Here is a 20,752-nt window from a genome sequence, read left to right as displayed (position 1 = left end):
TAATGGAAGTTGTGAAGTTATCTTTAAAATTGTATAAAAGTTTTTAAACACCATGAATACTTGAAAAGTCCACCTATTCTCAAAGTTAAAATCAAGTCACATAAATTTTTATTTTTTTATTTTTTGTATTTTGGTTCATCTATTATATTTTTTATCCTAGGCCTAGAAGATTTTTTTTTTTTTTTTTTTTTTTCTTATAATCTAGCACAATTCTAAAGCAAAAGTTTCAATCGTCTAAAAATAATAATAAAATTTTTGAAAGTATTAGTTTTTTAAAACACCAAGAATACTGTTTGAGAAGGCAACCTATTCTCAAAGTTTAATATCAAGCCACATAAACTTTTTTTTTTTTTTTTTGGGGTGCATCTATTATTTTTTGAACCCAGGTCTAAAAGTAATTTATTTTTCAAAACTGGCACAATTCTAGTACAAAATTTCAAATGCCTAAAAAGAAAAAAAATTAAATTAAATAGTATTTGTGGGGTCAAAGATTTTGACAACCCCAACCCATCTCATATTAAGCCCAAAGCCCACGCCGAAGAGGAAGAAATGGCCGAGGACGAATAGAGAAAGTCCAAGTGGCCCAGAAACGTAGCCGAGAACAATCCTGTCCTCGGCCAACCCAGATTCTAGTAGGGAAGAACGGCCCGCCATCAACGGCAACCTCCTAGAGCGTTCCAAGAAAAAGGACAAATACTGTAAGACAGCCATGGGAGCATGGTGTAGGAACAGTTCAAGGAGAAACTGTCACCTCCGCATTGAATACCCACAACTAACGTTCTGGCCGCATTAATGAGGAAATGACCCCTGAACAGTGCGGTCTTGGTTGTTGTAACTTACTGAGGGTTTGGGAAGGTGGCTGATGGGACAGGCACTCGAGTAGTGACCTGCATGATCAATAGATGGAGGGCCAAAATTGATTGGAGGGGGATATATAATGTGAGAAATTCTCCAAGAAAGGGGTGGAGAAAAAAGAGGAGCATACGATAGCAATTTGCATGATCTTGAAAACCTTTGTGACTTAGCACTAAAGAAAGAATAAGAACACTAAGTTCCTCGGACGAAGTGCCCGAGGACAGAATTTCATACTTTAGTCCATATCCTTGTTATTCAATTCATTCATAACCGTGTCTAGTTGTTATAATCCTCACTAAGACCTAGTTCTTAAACTTACTCTCTATAAATCTATTGTATTTGGCTAGTTGGGCTCGAGTCCACTCATCTAGTAGCAGAAGTGCTCAAACCCAGTCCTTACAATTGGCGCTGTCTGTGGGGAGAACTTGTGTGTTAGTAAGGGCAACAATTAAGCATGGTAGGATCAGGCCCTCATCAAGCAGGCTCCCATTAGCCCGAACCGGCTAGATCCCAACAACAGGGTAACTTTCCTAACCGTGAACGTGATCAAAATGAAGAGAATGGAAGGTTTCTAGAGGGAAGTATACACACCACTAAAACCAGCAAAAGCTATTCTCGTGTGGGCAGTCACGTGCTCTAGAGACAAAATAACAACCGGGCTATGCAACCAGAAGAAGTTAGGAGTCATGTATCTAAAAAACAGAACGATAAGCAGGCCATGCAGCAAGAGATAGACGATTTGAAGAGAAAGCTGTGCCATGCACAACGAAGGCGATCTCATTCTAGGCTTAACATACCCTCCGATGATGAAAGTGACGATGACTATAGGCAAAGATCGAGGACTCCCCCAAGTGAGACCTTTTCTCATGAAAAAGAGCACTACCGGAGGCATAAGCGTAAAAGCCCATCTCCTAGGGGCTTGGGAAACGATGCCATGAGCAAGGCATTAGATTAACTCTCCAAGTCACCTTTCACGCACCACATAAAAAGGGCTACACTTCCTCGACGATTCCAACAGCCAATCTTCGCCATTTACAATGACAAAACAGATCCCATGGAGCATGTGAGCCAGTTTAACCAAAGGATGACTGTCCATTCTAAAAATGAGGCGCTGATGTACAAGGTTTTCTCGTCTAGCTTAGGGCCAGTGGCGATGAGATGGTTCAATGACTTAAAGACGAATTCCATAGATTCGTATAGGCAGCTAACCCAAGCTTTTGGCTTTCATTTCGTTACAAACAGTAGAGGTCCTCGGCCTTTGAGTGTTTTGCTGTCGTTATCCATGCATGATGGAGAAACTCTAAAGGCCTACTCGAACAAATATTGGGAGACGTATAATGAAATGGACGACAATTTTGACGATGTCACCATCAGCACCTTCAAAAATAGTCTCCCAGCCAAACACGACTTGAGGAAGTCTCTGATTGGCAAGCCCGCCACCAGTATACGCCAATTGATGGATCGGATCGGATCGATAAGTATAAACGAGTGGAGGAAGATCAGCTGTAAGGTAGAGGAAAAGGGAAGGTTATCCCTCAAGAGATGAGGGATTTCAGGTCGGATCGATATAATAGCAACCATCTGAGGAGAGATTTCGTAGGGCAATCTGGAGCAACTAACACACAGACTATTAATACTGTATTCCGAGAACCGGTACATCAGATGTTGGAAAAAATCAAGAACGAGCCATACTTTAAATGGCCGAATAAGATGGTAGGAGAGTCTACAAGGCGCAATCAGAACTTTTATTGCTAATACCATCAGGACCACAGGCATACCACGGAGAACTGCAGGAACCTCTGGAACTATCTAGACCAGCTGGTCCGAGAAGGAAAGCTAAAACACCTTTTGCATCATCCCAGTAGTCACCAAGGCCAGACCCATCAGGAACCCTAGAGAGATACTGCCCTAAGGCCACCCATAGGGACGATCAATGTAATCTTGGCCGTGCCAGGAAGAACAGGCACGCGCCCTTCACGAGTGTTATCTATGGTTCGATGGCCTACTGAGGAGTCCCAGCCAGAGCCGAAGAGGGCCAGAATGAATTTTCATCCAATCTTGAGTTTTTTAGAAGAGGACAAGATCGGAACCATCCAGCCCCACGACAATGCGCTGTTGATCACTCTCAGAATCGAGGACTATGATGTGAAAAGAGTGATGGTGGATGGTGGCAATGGGGCCGAGGTTATGTACCCCGACCTCTACAAGGGGATGGGGTTAAAACTGGAAGATTTGATGCCCTATAACTCTCCTCTGATGAGCTTCGACGAGAAGCTTGTCATTCCAAAGGGCATGATTAGGCTGCCCATCCAGACCGGCCCAAAGATAGTGGAGGTGAACTTTATCGTGGTGGACACCTACTCTCCCTACACAGCCATCGTCGGTAGGCCCTAGCTCCATACCTTAGGGGCTATTACTTCCTCATTGCATCAGAAGGTGAAATTCCCGTCAAGGGACCAAATTCTCGAAATCCGTGGTTGCCAATCCACAGCAAGGCAGTGTGTGGTGGCTGCCATCTCACATCGACTCGATGCGGAGTCCTCGGCCTCTGCTGAAAAGAATTTATAGCAATTAAGGGCCCCAATTTCGCCTCCTGATACAACTGCCGAGGAGGCAAAATGCGAAGATTTGGAGGAGGTGGTTATTGGTGGTGATCCGGAGAAGTTCTTTCGGGTAGAGGCTCAGCTGCCTCTTCAGGAGAAGGAGGAGTTGATTGAGTTTCTTAAAAGAAATATTGATGTATTTGCATGGGATGCCTGCGATGCTCCCGAGATTGATCCAGCCTTCATCTGTCACCATCTCAATGTCAACTCGTCCATCACTCCCAAGAAGCAGCCACCCTGTCGCCCATCAAGAGAGCACTCCGATGTGATTAGGGACGAAGTGGCGAAGCTTAAGCGCGCAGGGGATATCAAAGAGGTTTTTTACCTCGAATGGTTGGCCAACACCGTGGTGTTCAAGAAGAAAAGTGGAAAGTTGCGGGTTTGTGTAGACTTCACGGACCTAAATAAAGCTTGCCCAAAAGACCTGTTCCCCATGCCTCGGATAGACCAGCTGGTGGATGCAATGGCAGGCCATCCTCGGATGAGTTTCTTAGATGTCTTTCAAGGCTATCATCAAATACCATTAGCCTTGGAGGATCAGGAGAAGACAGCCTTCGGGACACCTATTGGGAACTACCACTATAAGGTAATGTCGTTCGGTCTGAAGAACGCAGGGTCCACTTATCAAAGGATGATGACAAGAATGTTTGAGCCACAGTTGGGCAAGAGCATTGAAATCTATATTGATGATATGGTTGTGAAGAGTAAAGTGGTGTCCAAGCATTTAGGGGACCTCGGCAGCACCTTTGATGTCTTAAGGAAGCACAAGCTACGCCTAAATGCTTCCAAATGCTCATTTGGCGTGGGATCAGGCAAATATTTAGGCTACATGGTTACTCATAGGGGAATTGAGGTTAACCCTGACCAGATCAAGGTTATCAATAATTTAAAAACTCCGTGAAACGCCAAGGAGGTTCAAAAGTTTACTGGAATGATCGCAGCCCTGAATCGATTCATTTCCAGGTCGGCGGATAGATGCAGACCGTTCTATCTCTTGATCAACAAGTGGAAAGGATTTGAGTAGTTCGAGGACTGTATTGTGGCCTTCCAGCAACTCAAGGAATACCTATCACGACCATCTATCATGTCCAGTCCTGAGGCCGATGAAGTCCTATATGCATATATTGTTGTGGCCCCTTATGCTGTGAGTTTGGTGCTAATACGGGATGACAATGGCCTTCAAAAGCCAGTCTATTACGTGAGCAAGTCGCTACATGAAGCTGAGGTCAGATACTTACCCCTGGAGAAAGCCATACTGGCTGTGGTCCATGCTACGCGAAAGCTTCCCCATTATTTCTAAGCCCACACAGTGGTTGTTCTAACCCAACTCTCCTTAAGTCCATACATCGAACCACTGATTACACTGGAAGGATTTCCATATGAAGCACAGTCCTGGGAGCTTTTGACATCAAGTACATGCCTCGGACCTCCATAAAGGGCCAGGTCCTAACTGACTTGGTGGCCGAATTTACTGAACCACCAGTAGAAACAGTAGCAGAGGAATGCAACATGGATGGAAAATCGATTGGGGTAATCTCTACACCAAGACCCCCATGTTGGAAGGTGTATGTTGATGGTGCAGCAAATCAAAGGGGATCCAGAATAGAGCTAGTCCTAATATCTCCTGAGAAGACTATCATAGAGAAATCCCTGAGACTTGGGTTCTTGGCCACGAACAACGAAGTTGAGTATGAGGCCTTGTTACAAGGAATGACCATGGTATAGAAAATGGGAGGAAAAGCAGTGGAGATGTTCTCAAACTCGAGACTAGTAGTGGGCCAGGTAAAAGGAGAGTTAGAAGCCAGAGACGCGAGGATGCAAGAGTACTTAAGCCAGGTTAAACGCTTGCAATCAGACTTCGATCTTTTCAACCTGTCACACATCTCCTAAAGTGGAAACACTCATGCAGATTCATTGGCCATGCTTGCTACTTCCTCGGCAGGGGGTCTGCCTCGAATTATTCTTGTTGAGCATCTGGGTAGAGCAAATAAGGTTGCAAGAGGCATGGTCCATATCCATGAAGTTAGAGTAGGTCCTAACTAGATGGACCCTATAGTGAAGTTCCTCAAGGATGATGTCCTGCCCGAGGAGAAGTTAGAGGCTGAAAAAATACAAAGAAACGCCCCTCGGTTCTGGTTGTCCGAGGACCACAAATTGTATAAGTGCTCCTATTCTAGGCCATATTTACTGTGCGTTCACCCTAAAGCATCAGAATTACTGCTTGAAGAGCTGCATAAAGGGATCCATGGGAGTCACACAGGAGGAATATCTCTATCACACCGAGCCATTACCCAGGAATATTGGTGGTCTGGGATGCAGAAGGAAGCCCTAGAATATGCCAAGAAATGTGACCAGTGCCAAAGGTTTGCCCCAAATATTCATCAGCCAGAAGGGGTCCTCAACCCTTTGTCCAGTCCATGGCCATTCGCCTAATGGGGCTTGGATATTGTAGGCCCTTTCCCCAAGGCAGTAGGAAATAAGAGATATCTGTTGGTCGGCATAGATTACTTCACCAAATGGGTCGAAGTCGAGTCATTGGCAAACATTAGAGATGTGGATGCTAAGAAATTCATCTGGAGAAACATTGTTACACGATTCGGGGTCCCTCGTACCCTCATTTTAGATAATGGACTCCAATTTGACAACAAGACCTTCAAAAGATACTGCTACAAGCTAGGGATTACTAATAGGTACTCAACTCCAACTTACCCTCAAAGAAATGGGCAGGTTGAGGCTATCAACAAGGTCATAGTCAATGGGCTTAAGAAGAGACTGGATGGCAACAAGGGAAGAGGGTAGAAGAGCTACCGCACGTCTTATGGACTTACCGGACTACACCACGGCGGTCAACAGGGGAGACACCTTTTGCCATGACCTATGGGGCCGAGGCTGTTATCCCTCTAGAGGCCATCTTCCCAACGCTGAGGATAAGTTCCTTCACTTTAAGTAGTAATGACGAGCTACTAGGGAAGAGCCTAGATCTGATCGATGAACGGAGAGAAAAGGCAATGATCCAGTCGGCCTATTACCACCAGAAACTCAAGCAGGGATATGATGCCAATGTGAAGCTGAGACCACTAGCACCAGGGGACCTAGTGTTTTGTGGGTGCTACCAAGAACTCATCTTGGGGAAAGCTGGGACCCAATTGGGAAGGACCATACCGAATTACTTCAGTAGCAGGAATAGGTGCATACTACTTAGAAGACTTAGATGAAAAAGCTGTACCTTGTCCATGGAATGTAAATAACCTGAGAATGTATTATTATTAACAAAAGCATTTCTCTAGTTCAAATTTTAAGTCTATCATGATTATACGTCTTGCATTTTGGCAACTGTCTTAGTAATAGACAGAACCAAGGTCTTGCATGGTCCTCAGACTCAAACCTATGGAGAACCAAGTTACTTCAAGAAAAATCTAAGTACCAGACAGAACCAAGGTCTTGCATGGTCCTCGGACTCAAACCTATGAGGAAACTAGTTACTTCAAGAAAAATTTAAGTACTAGACAAAACCAAGGTCTTGCATGGTCCTCGAACTCAAACCTTTGGGGAAACTAGTTACTTCAAGAAAAATCTAAGTACTAGATAGAACCAAGGTCTTGCATGGTCCTAGGACTCAAACCTATGGGGAAACTAGTTACTTTAAGAAAAATCTAAGTATTAGACAGAACCAAGGTCTTGCATGGTCCTCGGACTCTAACCTATGGGGAAACTAGTTACTTCAAGAAAAATCTAAGTACTAGACAGAACCAAGGTCTTGCATGGTCCTCGGACTCAAACCTATGGGGAAACTAGTTACTTCAAGAAAAATCTAAGTACTAGATAGAACCAAGGTCTTGCATGGTCCTTGGACTCAAACCTATGGGAAAACTAATTACTTCAAGAAAAATCTAAGTACTAAATAGAACCAAGGTTTTTCATGGTCCTCGGACTTAAAACTATGGGGAAACTAGCTACTTCAAGAAAAATCTAAGTACTAGACAGAATCAATGTCTTGCATGGTCCTCGGACTCAAACCTATGGAGAAACTAGTTACTTCAAGATTCATAAAAGTTGCGAATATGGCCTAGATATATGCTCGGTACCCTGGATCATCTACTTAGCCCCCATCCCCTAATAGCAATAATAACAATAAACACATAATTTAGAAAAAAAAAGGGGGAAGAAAGGAATTTCATACATTTAATCTAAAAATTTAATTACAATGATCCCAATGTCCTTAAAAAAACAAAAAAAAAAAAAAAAAACTAATACAAAAGTTAGCCGGGTCGCCTATTTCTTCAACTTTATCTTGACCCCTTCCTTAGGGAGCTGAGCAGGAGTGACCTCAAGACCCTTGGAGCCCTCACTCGGGGGAACAGGTTGAAGGGGCTGAACCGAGAGAGCTGGCTCCTCAACATGAGGGGCCTGAGCATCAGCCGTAGACTTTGTAGTCCTCTGGGGCGCTTCAAGGTTCAGGTTCTCATGTGTTTTTGTCGCCCCAAGAAGCTCACCCTCCTCGGCTGGCTCATTATGAGCAGTTATGGCCAGAGCAGCTTCAGACCGAGTAGCCTCAGCCTCTTCAGAAGCAACCTCAACCTCGGAGCTAGTAGGGGCAATTTTGAGGATGGCCGGAGGGTAGTATACATTCTCCACCTTCCACAGGTCGGATGAAGCCACAACCCCAGCTTGTTTAAGGGCTTTATTCAAAACCTGGGAACAGTAGAGCCTACATACTCCAGGCACTTAAGCCTTAAGAGTAGCCTGGGTCTTAGCCACTTCCAAGTCATAAGCCTCCTCCTCGTCTTTCTCCTTGGAGCTCTCAGCCTCCGTCTTGGAGAACTCCGCCTCTGCCTTAGCCCTCAAAGTTTCGTCCCTGGCCCACTCTACGACATTCTTGGCTCCCTCTGCCTCAGCCAGCTTCTTCTTTAGGTTAATGATTTGCTCCTTGGCAATCTTCAGCTGATCTTTAGTCTCAAGTAGGCGCTTAGTCTGGCTTTCGACCTGTCTCTAAGCGTTGGCTAGGCTTGATTCGGCGCTATCCTTGGCCCTTGTCATCTCCTTCAGCTCCTCCCTTACCTTCAAGAGATCAACCTCAGAGTTTTTGAAGGTCCACGTAGCATCCAAGCGCTTGTCACGCTCGAGCTCTAGGGACCTACTCTGCTCCTTAGCGTCCTCTTCCAGCCTATAAGTGGCCTGGACAGCCTGCCAATTGAAACAAGCACGCTGTAAGTTAAAAACCAAGGGACAAAAATCACCGGAGTCACAAGTATTGGAAGTCTTACCATGCCCAAGTATCTCTTAATGCTGAGGAAGACCTCCTACCTCCTCAGATTCCCCAACTCAGCCATATCAGTGGGGAGCAGCTGGGACCTCTCTAACACGTCGGCCACATAAGTGCCTTCACCCCCTCAGAAGTCCCTAAGGGAGGCGTTGTCCATCAATGGCTCCCCGTGGAGCATTGGGGCAGGAAATTAGGCCTGGGGCGTGGATTGAGCGTCGACCTCTTTTTCCTGGCCATGGTGCCCAATCTTTAATTGCTTTGAAGCTCGTGGTGCTTCATCTTCCTCCCGAGAGGAGCGAGATTTCCCCCCATTCATGGGCTCCTTGCCTTTGGGAGCCCTCTTCCTTTTTGGATCGGTGGGCTTGGGTCGAGGAGACAAAGTCAATTGGAGGGGAGGAGGAAGTCTAGATCGTGGAGATAATGGCTGTAATTGAGTGGAAGGAAACCTAGTCTGGGCAGGTTGAGGCTGGGGTGGAGGAGGAGGAAGCTTGGATTGTGACTTCCTTGGTGCATCCTTCCCTGGTTGGCCCTCAATTAGGTCGAACAGGCTGGTTGGAGGTTTTCTCTTAAAACCCATCTCGGCCTGAGAAGGAGTCTCTACTGATAGAAGCTCCACTTCTGTCAAATGGGGGTCGCCTAAGTCATCAGAAGGATCCTCGGATTGATCAACCTGGTTGAATGCACTAAATTCGTCATCGAACGGACCCAAATCACCCTCAGCCTCTGCTACTTGATGAGATGAAAAAGGGCCTACCAACGGGATGCCTTCTAGGACAAGAGATCCTTCGGGGAGCAAAAATTCGTGCTTTACTATAGTGATTTTCTAAAGTCGAGGATCGTTAGCTCTGATCACATGCTTCAGAGTGGGGAATGATTTCTGGATGGGTTGTACCCTAAGATCTTGTGAGCGGCCCTGACTTGGTTGTCGGTTTTGTTTACAAAAACCTTCACCTTGAGAATAGTTTCTAAATCTCCTCGGTTGAGCAGGTGAAAGTGTCGTTCAAAGGCGTGTGGATCTGCAAGAAAAGGGCATACTTATATTAGCAACCGAACAATGCAAGTTACGGTAGAACAAAAGATTAACCCTCTCCTACTCTCGATACCCCACCTGGTTCCCCCTCCTCTGTTGGGCAATGAAGGCCGTCGTGCTACTCCCCTGACACAATGAGAAAGTCCTTATTTAACCCTTTGCTGGTCTCAGGGAGGCACTGAATAAGCCGAACTTTATCATCCCTCGTTTTCATGTAGTAGGATTTATCCCTCAGATGTTGAAGGTTGTAGCACTAGTTTACATCGTGATGGGTTAACCTCAACCCCATTTTCTCGTTTAAAGCGTCCACATAACCCAGGATCCTAAACACGTTGGCAACGTACTGGGTGGGAGCTAATCGAAAATGCCTATGGTAGTCCCTTATCACTGGCCCCATAGGGATTCTCATACCACCTTCTATGAAGGCGATCATGGGAATCACTACTTCATCCTCTTGCCTCTTAAAATGCCACTCCCCTTCTTCACAGTACCCCAAGCCTACATTAAAGGGTATCCTATAATCGGCAATGAATTTCTCCATCGCCTCTTCAGACTCAATCAACTTTTTTAATTTACCCAGCCCTAAAAACGGCTAAAAGAACTCAGGGAAGGACGAAAGAAGGAGAGGAGTAAAAGGAAAAAAAACTTAGAAGAGAGAAAACGATAGTTAGAGAGAGAGAAGAAAACTTACAGAAATGAGGAAAAGCTCTTCGGACAGGCTTTTCATGCTGAAAAGAGACGTGAGTTTGGCTGGAGATTTGACTGAACTCTGGATATGTGCGCAAGAACTCTTGAGTGCAAAAGTAAAGAGACAAATCGGTTCAAATGGGTATTTATACCTCCAATTAAAAATAACCGTGCGGGTTTTCCCGTCATAAAGTTAAAGAAATCCCCACCGTTAGATTACGATCACACCGTTGAATGCAGGGAGCACAGAGCCGCTAGAATTTAATGAGGGGGCGCTTCGTATATCGAAGCATCAAGAACAAGCCTTGGACAAGTGAAGAGGCTCTGGCACTGACGGAGGACAAGACTTAACGAGCCATGATAAAGGGCCGAGGACACCAAAATCCCCCTCTCCGTTTGAGGAACCGGACAGCAGGATTTTGAGGGGCTATTGTGGGGTCAAAGATTTTGACAACCCCGACCCATCTCATATTTAGCCCAAGGCCCACGTTGAGGAGGAAGAAATAGCCGAGGACGAATAAAGAAAGTCCAAGTGGCCCAGAAATGTAGCCGAGGACAATCTTGTCCTCGGCCAACCCAAATCCTAGTAGGGAAGAACGGCCTGCCATTAGTGGCAGCCTCCCAGAGCGTCTTAAGAAAAAGGACAAGTACTGTAGAACAGCCACGGGAGCATGGTGTAGGAACAGTTCAAGGAGAAACTGTCACCTCTGCATTGAATACCCACAACTAACGTTCTGGCCGCATTAATGAGGAAATGACCCTTGAACAGTGCGGTATTGGTTGTTGCAACTTACTGAGGGTTTGGGAAGGTGGCTGATGGGACAGACACTTGAGTAGTGACCTGCATGATCAACAGATGGAGGGCCAAAATCAACTGGAGGGGGATATATAATGTGAGAAATCCTCCAGGAAAGGGGTAGAGAAAAAAAAAGGAGAATACGATAACAATTTACATGATCTTGGAAACTTTTGTGACCTAGCACTGAAGAAAGAATAAAAATACTAAGTTCCTCGGACGAAGTGCCCAATGACAGAATTTCATACTTTAGTCCATATCCTTGTTATTCAATCCATTCATAACTGTGTCTAGTTGTTGTAATCCTCACTAAGACCTAGTTCTTAAACCTACTCTCTATAAATCTATTGTATTGAGCTAGTTGGGTTCGAGTCCACTCATCTAGTAGCAGAAGTGCTCAAACCCAGTCCCTACAGTATTAATTTTTTATATGGGAAAGGCTCACAATTATAAAGTTTTTTTTTTTTTTTTAATCCTAGAAGGTAATCCCTCAGTCCTAAAATATAGCCACTTAGTACATATATATATATATATATATATAACAAAAGTTTGAAATGCCTTAAAAAAAAAATAGTATCATATATATTTTTTAATGAGAAGCCTCTCAAGCTCTCACCAAGATTTTTTTAATCCTAAAAGGTAGCCACTTAGTCCTAAAAGGTAGCCACTTAGTCCTAAAATGTAGCTATTAAGTACACATCCATAACAAAAGTTTTAAATGCCTAAAAAAGCAAATAATAATAATAAAAAATAAATAAATAGTTTTAAATATTTTTTAGGGGAAAGGCTTCCACGTGAGCAATATTATCCTTTAATTTTAAAAATGTATTTTCTTGTAAAAAATGAAAAGAAGTTGTAGTGAAAGGCACAACAATTGTTAGGGATAATTAATTTCATATAGAAGAGATGTGATTGACAAAAATAAAGTTAAATTGTAGGAGTTTCAATTAATAATGATATGTACATTACCAGTCCAAAAAACAGTAAATTGAATCTAACGTAGAATTACACAAATTGATAAATATAAACACAGGTAGGATAATTTATTTATTTATTTATTTTTAAAAAAAGGTTCTTAAACAACCAACTACCACTTACTATTTAGCAAGAAATTCACCAGTTGCGAGATCAATTACATCACCATCGAAAAGACGTGTTGCGCCCTAGCATAGGCATCACGCAACTGTGGCAATATATGCTCTACTACACCACGCGACTCATTTCCCACATGGATCCCATTAAGTACATCTTCGAAAAGCCAGCCCTTGTAGGGAAGATCTCTCTTTGGCAAATGTTGCTCTCCGAATTCGAGATCATGTTTGTGATAAGAAAGGCAATCAAGGGCTAGGCCATAGTCGATTACCTAGTGAACCAGCCGGTGAATGATTCTGAGCTTTTAGAATCCCTCTTCCCTGATGAGGATGTCATGGCACCAGAGCCAAATCCAGATAGTGTGGTACTGTGGCGTTGGAAGCTTTATTTCGATGGAGCCGCCAATTCTACTAGAAATGGAGTGGGAGCAGTCTTAGTTTCCCCTAAGGGCCAGCAAATCCTTGTTTCAGTCAAGCTGAATTTTGATTGCACCAACAATGTCACAGAATACGAAGCGTGCATAGTCGGCCTGCAAGTCGCCCTAGAGTTCCACGCCTATGACTTGAGCGTCTTTGGAGATTCCTTATTGATTATCTCCTAAATCGAAGGAAAATGGCAAGCACGAGACACCATGTTGATTCTGTATCAGAAATGCGTCAACCGCTTGATTTCGAAGTTCTGAAACATGACATTTGCCTATTTGCCTCGAGCACACAACCAGTTTTCGGACGCCCTGGCTACCTTGGCTAGCATGGTCAAGTTATCAGAAGAAGACGATATGCGGCAATTGCGCATAGAAGTCTGTGGCATTCCAGCCTATTGCATGAACATCAAAGAATGCATGAGTGTCGAAGTCAAAGCCGACAGAAAGCCATGGTACCATGATATCAAGGCTTATATCAAGGATAGTGAATACCCGCCTAATGCAGCGGACAGTGAAAAGAAGTTTATCTAGCGCATGGCCTGCCAATTTTTCGTGAGTGGAGAAGTCTTGTACAAAAGGAACCATGATTCTACCTAGCTCTGATGCGTAGATGCCTCCAAGGCTAATCATTTGATGGAAGAGATGCATTAAGGCTTACTTAGGGCTCATGCCAATGGACCCCTATTGGCCTGCAAGATTATGAGGACATACCACCATTGCCAAGCCTTTTAAGATAAGAATAACGGTCATGGCCCTTTTCAACTTGGGGTATGGATGTCATCGGACATGTGATTCTGAAAGCTTTAAACAGTCATGAGTACATCTTTGTGGCCATCGATTATTTCACAAAGTGGGTGGAAGCCACTTCGTACAAGAGCATCACTCAAGCAGTGGTAGCCCGGTTCCTGAAACATAACATTATTTTCCACTACGGCGTGCTAGGAGAGCTCATTACAGATAATGGGACAAACCTAAATGGAAAAATGATCCAGCAACTCTGCCAACAGTTCCAGATCGAGCACAAAAATTCGATTCCTTATCACCCTCAGATGAATGGTGTAGTGGAAGCCGCTAACAAGAACATAAAGAAAATCTTTGTGAAGATGACAGACACATACAAGGACTGGCATGAGTACTTGCTGTTTGCTTTGTGCGCATATCGTAGTTCTGTTCGTACTTCTACGAGTGCGACCTCATATTCATTAGTATATGGCATGGAGGCCATCCTCCCCGTAGAGGTAGAGATTCGTCTCTCAAGATTTTATCTAAAACAGAGCTGTCAGAAGCTGAATGGGCCCATTCTCAGTATGAACAACTAAACATGATAGATGAAAAGCGTATGACCACAATGTGCCATGGACAATTCTACCAACACCGCGTCAAGCGAGCATTCAACAAGAAAGTTAGACCCAGGGTCTTTGAAAAAGGTGATTTGGTCTTTAAGAAGTGCAACTAGGCCATGCTTGATCATAAAGGAAAGTTTGCCCCAACTTACGAGGGCCTATATATGGCAAAAAGGGCCTTTTCCAGAGGAGCCTTGATTCTAGCCGCATGGTCGGGCATGATTTCAATATGCCCACCAATTCTAATGCCGTCATACGGTACTTTGCATAAAGGAGCCTCTTAATGCACCTTATTTCTACATTTTTGTGTAAAAAAAAAATGTAAAAAGATCGATCAAAAAATCGAAAGGGCGGTCTGTGCAAAAAGAGAGCCAAAAGAAAGAGAGCGTGAGATAATGCAAAAGGTAGATTGAAAACCCAAAAGGCTGGTCTACACAAAAGGAGAGTAAAAGAAAGAGTGTGAGAGAGCACTGGCCCCGGCTTGACGTGGTGGAAACCTCGGCCTCAAACTGCTCCTTCGAGCACCCAAGTCCAGATGGACCTCATCCCAAGAAAGGTTAGAATCTATGTCTATAATGAGATCCTCGGCTTGCATCTCTCCTTCGGAGGCCCCCTCCCTCTAGCTAGCCTACACCATGAAGAAGCCCCGTTAGAAACAATATGAGACTCAAAGGAGACATTGGCCATCTAGACCGAGTGCCTCCTCCTAGAACGGGTCTCTATAGGTATACCGCTAATGGGCCTAGGGTCATCACCCTCGCAGTTAAAGTGACTCTGCAAAACCCGAGCCACATGCTTACCAGCCGAAGCGATTTCATCATTAGAAACATCGTCCCCATGGGACGTAGCGTAAATGGGGGCTTTCTCCCGATCTCCCCTAGAACTAGCCCTCTAAGACATGATCTACAAAACAACAAAAAATTCAAACACAAGTAGTAAGCCCAAAAGTTAAATGGCAATATAGATGAACTAACACTTTTTCCTAAACATGTTATGCAGGTCTATGTCAATCATATGATCTCATAAAAAAAAAAAACCCGGATTCTTACAAGCGTTCTATAGTGAGTGAATCGACGACAAGCGTCCTTCGGCTCACAATTTACAGTGGGTGAACTGGCGATAAGTGTCCTCGGGCTCGCAATCTATAGCGGGTGAACCAACAACAAGTGTCCCTAGACTAGCACTCGACAATGGGTGAATCGATGACAAGCATCCTCGAGCTCATGATCTATAGTGGGTAAACCAGCGTCAAGCGTCCTATACTCGCATTCTATAGTGGGTGAACCAACGACAAGCGTCCTTGGGCTCACGATCTATAATGGGTGAACCAGCGACAAGTGTCCCTGAACTCGCATTCTACAGTGGGTGAACCAGTGACAAGCATTCTTGGATTCACATTTTACAGTAGGTGAACTAGCGACAAGCGTCCCTGGACTCGCATTCTACAGTGTGTGAACCAGCAATATGTGTTCCTAGGCTCACATTCATTCAAGAGTTTCCAAAATCCCTAATCTACAGTGGGTGAACTAGCGACATGCGTCCTTGGGCTCACGTTCATTTAAGAAGTTTTCCAAATCCTTAATCTACGGTGGGTGAACCGGCAACACACGTCCTCAAGCTCACATTCATTCAAAAGTTTTCAAAATTTCTGATTTACCAATGAGTAAATTGGTGGCTGTGCCCTAGGCTCTCCTTTCCACTATTCTCGACTACCAAGTAAGTCCTCTTACCCATATCCTGCATTTTATTGTCAACATTTAAATTCCTACATATTCGCGCACTCATATATCAAAAACAAAAACACATGCATATTTTCCTAAGATAGCATGACATAAATCATGGCAAAAGTATATATGATTATGAAAATTCCAAAAATAGAATAAACACTAGCATGCATCTCTAGTAGTATTGCTACTAACATTTTGCAAAAAAAAAAAAAAATTGAAATCACGTTCTTTATCTGACACCTTTCATTGCACTCGAAATATCAAATAAAGAAGGGGCAGCTGTTGATACCATATTTTGTCTTCGTTCAATTTGCGTGCTGGACCCCGAAAAATCCAAAAATATCATTTTCTCTCCATGGAGCCAAGAGAACATCTAGAACGACGTGGCACAACCCGTTCGGACACCAAAGCACCTAAAGTGCCTTTTTCAGCTAAAATGACGGAAATGCCCCTAGTCAGCCCTAAGTTTGACCGAAGGTCAAAAGAGGTCAAAACCCTCACAAAACAACATTTTTCAAAGTTTTACATCAAACCCAAGCTTCTCGGAGATTTTTAACAACTTTGACTAAGTTTGACCCGAAGTCGATCTTGGGTGGGTCCAAAAACTCTAATTTTGATCCGATTGTCAAAATGGGTTAAAACCAATGCCACTGTGGAGATTATCAAATTCTCACTCCAATGAATATTCATTGGTTGAAATCAGAGTTAGAACGGCTGAGATATCATGAAAACTAGGATGACGCATCGATTGATGCACCGCTAACTTCCGAGAGCCATAACTTTTGATCCGACTATTGAATTTTCAAGATCCATACCTTTTCGGAAACAAGAATTCAAAATCTTTCAGAGGGAGTCAAGATCAGTCCAATTAGAGGCCTTTTGAGGTTGGTGATCCTTGAAGGGCCACTGGCAGCCCTTCAAAAGCCGTTGCCTCAAAAAGCATGCTAAGGCTATAAATAGCCCCAGGCACCCCTTCAACCAAGAAAAAACACATTTTTTCTGAGTTTTTCTCTCTGCCTAGTTTCTCTACATATTTTTTCTCTCTTCCAAACACCAAAACACACAAAAAAACACCCAAAAAACACATCAAAATATCTTGATTCTTCTCTCTTCACCAAAAACACAAGGTATGGTTCTTATACCAATCTTCTTTTCCTTGGTTCTACACTATTGGATTTGGGGTTTAGGGTTGTGGCTGTAGCTTTTCTAGCTATCATCCACACCCCTAACCTTCTAAATCTTTTTCTCGCATTTGTCTTGCTATTTTTGCTTGAATAACATGATTTATTGCTTTCTTTAGCATGGTTCTGGCTTAATTTATGATTCTAGCTTTAATTTCATGATTGTTATGTTTTATGCCATGTTTTGTGCTTAGATCTACATTCTTCCATGTTCATATGTTTAGATCTACACGCTTAGGGTTTTTATGCCATGTTTTCCTATGTTTTATGCCTCCTTTAGTTCTAGGTTGATGTTAGGGTTACATGCTCACATGTTGGTTATGTCTTGCTTGGATCTACATGTTTGTATGCATGTTCTATGCTCCTATGCCTATATCCGAGTCTTCACATGCATTTATGCTTGGATTTATGTTCTACCATGTCTATGTGCTAAATTTCTACATGTTTACATGTATGTTCCTTTGCCTATATGTCTAGATCTATGTTTTCGCATGCCTATGTGCTTGGATCTACATTCTCTACATGCTTTTTGCTATATTCCATGTGCTTGTGCACTCAATGCCATGTTTGTGTGCCTAAACCTAGGCTATGTTTGTCATCCCATGTGCTATTGTAGCCCTTTTGTCACTTTATCTTTCTTCCATGTGTTTTGGCCTAATGGTTAGGACCCGATCTAGACCCTATGGTCTTTGTCATCATCCACACACCAAGGCCCATATAAAAGGGTTTGGATTATCCAATTTGCATGTCTATGCTTGCTTGCTTCTATGTTTTATGCTTGTGCTAGCCCTTCTAGTTCTAGGCTTTGCCACATTTAATGCCCTTAGCAGGTTTGTGGTTGTGTGGTTACATCCGACGCCCATAAGGTCTTGTTTAGGTGTAATTATTTGGGATGCGTCTTTGGATGCTAGGTCGCTCCGTGTCCATGCATGAGTCTTGCTTGCTAGTGTGTTGTCCATGCTTCAACACAATGAAGTTATGGACATTCAATCTAGACCTATATTTGTCCCTTGCAGACACCACCATTTGTTCGTTCTCTTGCTTGGTTGCTTTTTCGCTTGTTTGTTTGCTTTCTTGCTATGCTTGCCATGTCTATCACGCTCATCTGTTTTATGCCTTTTCATATACTCTTTGATCTTTTCCTTCCATTGCTTGTTTGCTGGTTTTTTTTCTTTACCTTTGCATGTACACACATAGAGTGAGGACGTATGAAGCTAGGGCACGGTCTCCCATGCGCAAGCAAAAAGGCACAGACGCAAGCATGTAGATAAGCCAAACAGTTGTGTTCAGTAGGTTCAGGAGTTTAGCTTTTCCCTTTGGTTATGTACTCTTTTAAACCCCTTCCTTCCTCCTTCCTTTCTCTCTTAAATGGTTTGTATTAGGTATATTATGCCTTGTTCCATTCGTCCTAATCTCTAAAGTATGGCGACCCCTGTTTACTTTCCTGCCCCTATTTTGGGCCATGCTCTAAGGATGTAGGCATTTACTTTCTTGCTCTGTATGCTTGCATTGTGCATGTTGTATGTATATATACCTACTCCCCCCGCCCTTCCAGAGTGATCGTCACTGTCCATGTCACCTAAGGCAAATCGATGCCTATTTCCATTGCGAAAGCAAGGTGACAAGCAGTCGAATTTTCGTTGTGGAAATCTGGTACTCAGCTCGAATGCCATAAGAAAGCATAAATTAGGACCATGCCCTTTCAAAAGCCAAACCTTAAAGCCACTATGCATGCAAAGTCTTGATAGCCAATGCCAAAATTATGTTTTTACTATCAATTTCCAAAAATTAAGGTTTTATCAAAACAAATGACTATCCTTGGACAAGCGTTTTGGGGTGCCCAACACCTTTTGCACACATAACCAAACTTCCAGACCTAAGAATCAAGATTTTTTTTGCCATCCACATTAGATTAGGAAAAATGCCCTTTGTCTTAACCTAGGATCAATAATAAAATCAACTAGAAACAGGTGACCAATCACACTTTAGAAAAACCTAATGATTGGTGGCAACTCCACTTACCTTTGGTAATCCTTTAAAATTTGGCCCAGATTCCTGCCATAAGACCAAAGGTAGACAACTACCCTCCTCCACTGAGAGAGAGAGAGAGAGCACCTAAAGCCCCGCACGGTGTCTATAGCTACCCCTTCTTTATTTGACATCTCAAATGCAATAAGAGGTGTCGGATAAAGAATGTGATTCCGCTTTTTGTTGCCCCAAAATCGCGTGTGAAAACTGCACTGTTCGTGGATTGAGACTAGTTTTACTTGATACGGTTGAGCTGCTACAGCTGATCTGGAAAAATTTCTCTAACCTGGTCCTCGAAACTAGGCAATAAACTCTGGGTTCTCTTTTTCTTTTCTTTTTTGGTCAAGGGTCAATGGTCAATGCTAATCGGCAGCCCTTGTAGGTGCGCCAGGCAAACCCGGTGGCTCTTTAAGGTGCGCTGAGCAGCCCTGTTTGTACAAGGCCCTATAAATGGGCCCCAAAGCCTCACTTTGACCATTTCGCTTCCATTTCTCTAAAATCTCACTTCTAAAAAGTTCTCTGGAGGAAGTCGCGGTCTAGTAGTTCCAACTTTCAGCTTCAATCCACAGCTTCAGTCTCCAATTATAAACTTGAGGTCGGTGTCCATTTTCGTTTTTCTTTTTATTTTCTACAAGTATGTTAGTAGCCAAGCAAGTAGGAAAGCATGCTAGCACTTATTTTATTTTTGGTATTTTTGGCATATATGTTTTTTTTTTTGTTTTTGTCATTTATGCCATGATGATGTTGGAAAATATGTTTGTTCACATGTTTAAGCAGCATAGGAAAACTCGTACATGTTGGATGCTATGAAAACACATGGTACACTAACAAGATTAAAAGAAAAGCTAGGTAAATATGAGAGACTATGCATGTCAAACATGAAAATTTTTGAGAGGATTGAAATATGAAAATAATGCAAATTTGAATGAGAGTAGTTTTTGAAAGAGGTAAGATTAAACGGTCATGGCCAAATTGAATCTATGTCAGATTGAAAGAGCATTGAATCTTAAAAAGATAGATAGGATTAAATGAGCATGGCTAAATTGAGAGGGGGGTATTTTGAAAACCTTGACATTTTGAGAAAACATGATATTTTGTTATGGACATGCATGGCATGTGTTAGGCAGTAGGGTTAGACATACTTACCTGTTTACTTTCATTGCCATATACTTTTGGGCTTACTAACCAATCTAGAATTTGCTTCCGTAGATTATGTCTTGACGAACGAGATTCAGCGGTGCTCGCGGGAAGGCTCCCACCATTGTTCCGTCTTACGCCACTTCGTCTAGTAGTGACAACAATATGGTTTCAGCCAGTCTTCAGGTTGGGCAAAATCTTCAGAGCCACTTTGACCAAGGCAGTGATGATCATGCGCCTTCTAGAGGCATTCATATAGCACATTGTACTAGGAGTCGGTGTTCTATAGAGACAACTAGTGCCTCGTCTTAGTCCTGTACTGGTTCGGAGGCAGTTCTTCACAGTTCCCTTGGACCAAGAAGGGAGGAGGCCTAGGGCCGAGCCAGGTCTAGGTGCTCAAAGGCGTTGCAGTCGTAGATCGAGGTTTCCGCTTGGTTTGTTTGAGGTTGAGGCTTATACTAAAGAGATCGATGACAGTATAGCCAACACTTATCTTTAGAATGGTCTAAAAAGGCATCCTTCCATTCAGATTTGGAAGGCTCAAGTATATTCCCTTTTTTCTCTTTCAATTATCAGATCTAAATGT

This window comes from Quercus lobata, chromosome 1 (assembly GCF_001633185.2).
Source record: "Quercus lobata isolate SW786 chromosome 1, ValleyOak3.0 Primary Assembly, whole genome shotgun sequence".
Classification (NCBI taxonomy): Eukaryota; Viridiplantae; Streptophyta; class Magnoliopsida; order Fagales; family Fagaceae; genus Quercus; species Quercus lobata.
Note: the sequence above shows the minus strand (reverse complement) of the source record.